This window comes from Chaetodon trifascialis, chromosome 9, assembly GCF_039877785.1.
Source record: "Chaetodon trifascialis isolate fChaTrf1 chromosome 9, fChaTrf1.hap1, whole genome shotgun sequence".
In the NCBI taxonomy this organism is placed as follows: Eukaryota; Metazoa; Chordata; class Actinopteri; order Chaetodontiformes; family Chaetodontidae; genus Chaetodon; species Chaetodon trifascialis.
In genome coordinates this window covers 10402148-10409049 of record NC_092064.1, presented here as the reverse complement: position 1 = coordinate 10409049, position 6902 = coordinate 10402148, and the positions used below count along the sequence as shown (strand labels likewise).

Below are 6902 nucleotides of genomic sequence, written 5' to 3'. Positions count from 1 at the left end.
TATTATTTACATTTCAAATATTTTTGGCCCCAAAAGAAGATTCAAACTTTCATTTAGTTGATGTTCCCACAGTGTTGCATGACAGAAGAGCATGCTTCAACCATTTAACCCCAAAATACTCAATTCTGAATTTGTTTTCAAGTCAACATAAGTTGAAGCGAATCTGGGACATTATTTAACCACAACAATGTTTGCAATCAGGCTCTAAATATTTTGGCAGCCCATTTTTCTTTGAGCTCTCAGTCTACCCAGGGGTTAAATTGAAGAAATTTAAACTGTCAATCCATCGTATGTTCAGCTGATATTTCCTGATCCCATTCCCATAGTGTTAACCCTACACTACCTTTCTTTTTATTCTGAAGTTTAAGAGTTTGCTACATTGTGACTAAACTCTGGACAGATTTTGAGGTCCATTTTCCTCCACTAACGACTTTTAATTAATTATTTAACTGTGGCTCAGAGGTATCTTTGTGCTTTTCTCCCCTTTCCAGTTGCCAGTCTGGTTGAACTGCTCTACTGTACTGTTTGTTCTCCATGTACAAAACATGACTTTTTTTGCAAATCTGTCACATAACATATATTTAGAAATAGGACTTTCTGCAACCTAAATGCATGAAAGGCCATTCAAAAATATAGACTAGTCCTCTCTGACATCTCAGTATACTGTATCAAGCTTTTATGGCAGATCATTCCACACTTTTGAACAGCATTGTATGCATACACGCACACACACAGCATCCCTTGTCTAAACAGTCGGCAACGACAGATGTGCAGCAATACATTATGTACTGTAAGCAGTGAGAGCAGAATATCCTGAGGTAGTGAAGAGAAACTTTTAAAGAAGTATCATAATTTCAGTGTGCATTTATTGTTCCCTTCCACACATCATCCAGGTCTGAAATGAAACTCCAAATGAGCATTTTTTGGTTGAATCTCACCTCCCTGGATGTGCACATTTCTTGCTATATGTATGAGTTTGTGTGTGCTTTCTAGTGGCAATTTCCTCTGAGCTCCCGTCCCCCTGACTGACGGACACATCCTGTGTCCTCTGTCTTGTCTTATCGCTGCAGATCTATATTAAACAGCGCAGCAGAGCCTGCGTATCCCTCCACCTCTGCCGTACCTGTCATCTCCCCATCTGCCTAGCTGCCTGCCTGCCTGCCTGCTTGCCTGCTTGCCTGCCAGCCTCTCTCTCACTATCAGGTGTCTATCAAGACCTCCAGCTCATTTCATCTCTTTCTCCAGCTCTTTCATTTCTTATTTTTCTTTCTCATATTAATTTGGACATGCCAACCTGAGCTCTGTCTGTGTGTACATGTATGTACCTCCTCTCACTCTCAAATGTGCCTGTTATGCTGTCATTTTAAGAATTTCTTTCTTTAGCCCACTGCACTGCGATAACCCTTACAGTTCATCCAACTGCTCACTTTGACTTTCTACTTTCCAGAGAGCAGCTGAGTTTGACATATCTTTCAGCTCTCTTTCTGCCTGCCTCCCCTCAGTTCTCAATATAAATATTTTTTGACAGAGATCCTGAGGGTCACTGTTTTTTTTTTGACAGAAAATTCCTGGCATTTACTTCTCTAACTTGCTCCGTCTGTCCTCTCCCTGTCTCTCCATTTTTTTCTTCTGCCCAGCCTCGCTGCTGATCCCCTGATACTGCCGCTGCCTCTGAAGAACAGGAAATGAAACTCTTTTTTCCCTCCAGTCTGTCGCTCCCGCCCCTTATCACACAGAAACCTTGATTCCTTGCAATGGCTGTCTCTCACTCCCCTAATGAACTCATTTTGCACGATGGGAGAATACCATCTTATCTCTGCAGAATAGGCCCTCTTCTCTCTCTGACACACACTCTGTCTCTCTTTTCTCCATTGCTCGCTTCTCCTGCCTTCTCACATCATATAACTGTTGCCAAGATACACTGAGAGGTCCTTGATCTGTTGTCTCCTCATTACAGGTGAAAAGATGAGAAAGACAAAATGATGAGTGAAATGATCTTTACTGGTAACTCTGAAATGCACTGGCTCCATTATTTGCGTATCATAAAAGTGTGCATATGAGATGATGTTTTAATGTGACGCCATATGAGAACTGTGCTCACCGAGCGAGCACCAGAAAACATAATGTTCAATGTCAGCCCTTCGTGTAAGAACGTATGAACGTATGCATATTTCTATTCAGTATAAAATGACTTTGATAAAGTACAAAATCAATGTCTGTCAGTTTGAGTCAGATTTCTGCAGTTTGGTAGAGGTCATGGTGATGATGCTGTCGATTTTTATACTCATTAAACCCTTCAAAGACCCACTGTACCCTGTGCTGAAGCGTCTGCACATGCACACACACCAAATATATCTGTTATGTACAGTATTCTGTGAAGAGGATGGCGAGACTTTGGTGAAACAGACATCATAAGCTACAACAGTTTGATAATGAACATATTTTGTTTAGTGTTTACAAGTCACATCATAGTGGGCGTCAGAATGAACTATGCAAAACAACAATGAAAGCAATTTCAATAATAATAATGGCAATAAAGATGAGAATGATACTGATTTGAGTGAGTTTGACAGATCCAGGTTTTGGGGTTGCAGGGTTGACAGAGTTTTCGATCTGCCTCTGCGTGTTTCCTGCAGATGACTCAATGAATTCATTATCTTTCTCAGCTGAAGTACCTGCTGCAGCTCAAAATGATGATGATGAACAGTATCCACATTTCTTTTCTGTGGAAGAGTACAGTAAAAGATCTGCAAAGATAAACGGGCTACAGCAGGGTAGAAGGATACAGTGAGTCAGGAGCACACAGTTGGAGGATAGCAGGTCAGATGAAGGTTCATGTGAAAACCTCAGAAACTGAAGGAAGAAGTGATCACTGCCTCAGTGATAACGTAGGAATCGAAGTACAGACTTTAAGAGCAATGACGCAAAGGGAAAGTTACAGAAATGATGAACTTGCCAAATAAATGCTAAAACTTGATCACACTGTTAGTTTTATGCGTGTTATTTTTCTTATTAAAGAGTAAGTGCACCCTCGAACTCCTGACTCCCGTTCTGCCAGGAGACCTCTCTTCCACCAAATTAAGAGGAATGAGGGAGTAACTGTAAGTGTAGGAGGTGTGACCTTATAGCTAAATGGTATGTGTGGGGGGTCAGGGGACATCGGGGGAACTGGCTGAGCTACAAATCACACATGATTTATACTGTTAACATTTTTACCAAAGCATGCCAATTCCCACATTTCTTTCTTTCTTTCTTTTCTTTTTTTTTTACATTTCTTTGGCATTGATTTTTATTCAATCCAGCATACTATAAAAATCACTGTGAAGAGAAATGAACATATTATTTTTGTGTGCATGTGCACAAGGGTATGTGTGTCTGTCTATCTTGTAGATGTGTATTACTCATGTTGTGGGGACATAAGTCTGTTAACACAATCACATGGTGGGGACTCACTTCCCTATGGGGACAAAACACTAATCTTCCCATCGTAAACCTCAAATTCTAGGGTGAAGACTTGGGTTAAGGCAAGTGGTGATTATGGATATTGTTAGGGTAAGTCTCCAGGAAATTAATGTAAGTCTATGTAATGTCCCCAGAAATGATGGAAACACAACTGTGTGCAGATGTGTGTGTGTGTGTGTGTGCCCTTTAATGAGAGCTCTACCATGACCATACTGTGCCAGAGCTGTGCTACAGCTCATTTACTGACACTTATAAAAGAGCTATCTGTGTGTCAAACACAGGTGCCATTAATAAAATGCAATAATTCATTTTATGTGTTACAATGCCAGGGCCTTTGTGCTGTGCATGCTAGCTCACTGGTATGATTTACTGGCTCGCTTAATTGAAACATTGTTGACAATATTGGTAAAACCTGTGTCAAAATGTCTGCCATGGGAAAAGGTTTACGGTCACATGGTTAGGAATGCTTTCTTCCTGCTGTTGGAAATTGGGAACAAGTACTACACATGCTAGAAAGATGTATTTATGTTAACAGTCAACAACTTGTTTTAGAATATGGTTTTAGAAAATGCTAACAAGTAAAAGTTGTTTCATGTGTGTTTAAGTGACATGGAGCTCATTAAAACCTCTGACTCCCTAATGGTTTAGCTAAAAAAAAAAAAAAAAAAAAAAAAGTGAGCGATGCCTCTTCTGCTCTTCCATACTTCAAACAGAGCCTCTCCACATGGTCACAGCAGCATGAGCCCAGATGTCAGCCAATAACAGATGAGTATGATTCAGGTATGCCAATTAGCAAGAGAGGGTATTTAGCTAATTAGTCACACCAAGGAGATGCTGCGTGTTGTTGCAACAGAATGTCAAACACATATCAGAGTTTAATTAAAGGGCTCAGTTTAATTAAAAGACTATTAATTGATTATTTGGTCACTTTGGGGCTGTCTTAGTGAATGCATGAGCTAACAACTGCCTAATTACACAGGAAGCAGATAGAGAGCTTAGCATTCATTTGCAGGTGTGTCTCTCATTGTGTGTGAAGTCCTAAACAGTAAAGTGTGGGGCCATAAGACCAAAATGATAAAAAAAAAGAAAAAAGAAAAAAAAAAAGAAATATTTATTATATTGTGCAATATGAAAATGATTCTCTGACATCACTTATGTTGCCTTATGTTGCCCATTTAAACCCACAACATGCAGCATTTCTGCATTGGAACAACTATGTATTGTGTTGACTATATTATTTCCAGCAATGCTCAAACCCAAGATATCCACTATTTATCTTGGGTTGTAAAAACTAAAGTTGTACCAGGCTATGATTTGTACATCTGTTATGAGGAGCATTTCAAGTCCTCGCCCTACAGCGGATTTTTAACAGGGTCATATCCCCCCCTGTTGGTTTTAAGGAGTATCATGTCCTTAGAATTAGAGTAGCTTGTTTTGACAATGCTGACCACTGGGGGGACTGGAGCTCCATAGAGAGGAAGCGAATGAGGGCATCATCGCTGACATTTATTTACAGCTGGTCTCTTTTGCAAAACCAGTGTATATAACAGAATGGTGGAGCATGTCAGTGAACCAATTACCAATGTACAGCATGTTCAAACATTGCTGTGATGTTAATTTTTTTTTTCATCATTCGTGCATTTATGTAATCATTTCCCACATTCTTTTGCTTTTATACTTTTACTATCCACACAATCTACTACAAACGCAATCATTTAATCAATCTCTCTCACTCAGGCACGCACACACACTGGTCTGTGATGCAGTCTCTTGTGGATAGCAGAGCTTTAATTACAAGGAGGCTTGTCTTTAGTCCCACTGTATCTGTCTTGACACTAAGTCCCTGAAGTAGAATCATCTCCTACTCTAATCCTAATCTTGTTTCCCCTACACACTCTGAGTCTCTCCCTGCCTGTCGTGGTTACCTGTCTGCATAGCATCTATTTTTTCCTCCCTTCCTCTTTCGTCGTCTTTTGACTCTCTCTCTTCGGCTGCTCTTTTGTCATCCACTTTGTTCTAATAAAAGCGGTCTGTTGTTATGCACATGCAAACAGATACACAGTTTGGCTCCACTTTTAGTCGAGCCGGGATGTAACTGAAAACAGAGGTAGGTTGATATGCACAGCTTCACGCTCACACACCTATATGTAAAGTATGTTAGGCCTAATGGGCTCCACTCAAGCTGCAGGGGTAGATATAGAGGGGGATGGGGGGCTAGAGGGATGTGGGAGGGACAAACCATCAATCATCCTGTCACTTCCTTATTTGCAATCATTTCTATCACTTTTCTCGATTTTGATCTCTGCCTTTTAATTTCTTCTTCTCACTGTGTCTTCCCTCCTTTTTATTTTTCTTGCTCTTCCAGAGCAAAGCAGTCACTGTTTTTTCTCCACACACCTCCAAATCAGTGTTGGTTTAATTTTGTTCTCTCACTCTTCCTCGTTTTCATTGTCTTCTACATTTTTAACACGAGGCTCAGTGGATGATCAATAAAAAATCAAAAGAGGACAAAAAGATGGAGGAGGGGAGGGACCACCGAGAAGGACAGGGAGAGGAGGAGGAGGAGGAGGAGGAGGAGGAGGAGGAGGCAATGACCCAGATAATTCAATGAAGTGAATCCAAATGAGCCTCCTATACTCGTGTAGACCTCAGTGTCACACCCATCCACACCTTTCCCTCTGTTTCCTCCACTCACTCCATTCCTTAGAGAGTGTGGAGCCTTAAGAATATCAAATAATTCAGGTCATATTATTTAGATATATTTATGTTGTCTGATTTGACCTGTCTTATGTCAGCATTTTCAAGGCTCCTTGAAATATCCTTGTGTTAAGGTGCAGTATATCTCCTCTCATCTGTCACCCCCTTTCCCCTTCATGAACCTCTCCTGACTGTCCAACCACGAGAGCAGGCTGGCCTTTCTATTCGCCATCATTCTCCAGAAACACACCTTCCCTTGCTATCACACCCCCACCCTCACATCTCATCTCCCAGAAGAGGTGGGTGACTGAAAAAAAAAGCACAGAGATGTAAGGTCAGGTCTTCTCCCTCCAGAACAGGAACAGGGAGAAACACAGTAATGCATTTCACCATATCATTTGTCATGTATCTAATACCTCAGCACACACACACACACACACACACACACACACACACACACACACACACACACACACACACACACACACACACACACACACACACACACACACACACACTATAAAGACAGCCTTTAGGATAAGATAAAACTTCATTTATTGCACACTGGACGTTTAAGTTGTTAAAGACAGCAGGAAAACAAAGACTCAAAAGGAAAATGCAAGAGTCTAAAAATACTATTGCTTTGAGAAAGGATGGCTCAGTTTCTCAAAGGGAAATGCTCTGAATTGCACATGAATAAGATATAGGCAATAAAATACAGTGTTTTTGTGCTATTGCACGGT

General features: G+C 40.7%; 1 protein-coding gene across 1 annotated transcript in view; it reads right to left on the bottom strand.

Annotated features, from left to right (window-relative positions):
• Positions 1-6902, bottom strand: part of samsn1a (SAM domain, SH3 domain and nuclear localisation signals 1a) — a 279152-nt gene that overhangs the window by 253284 nt on the left and 18966 nt on the right. The gene's annotated exons all lie outside the window — the stretch shown is intronic.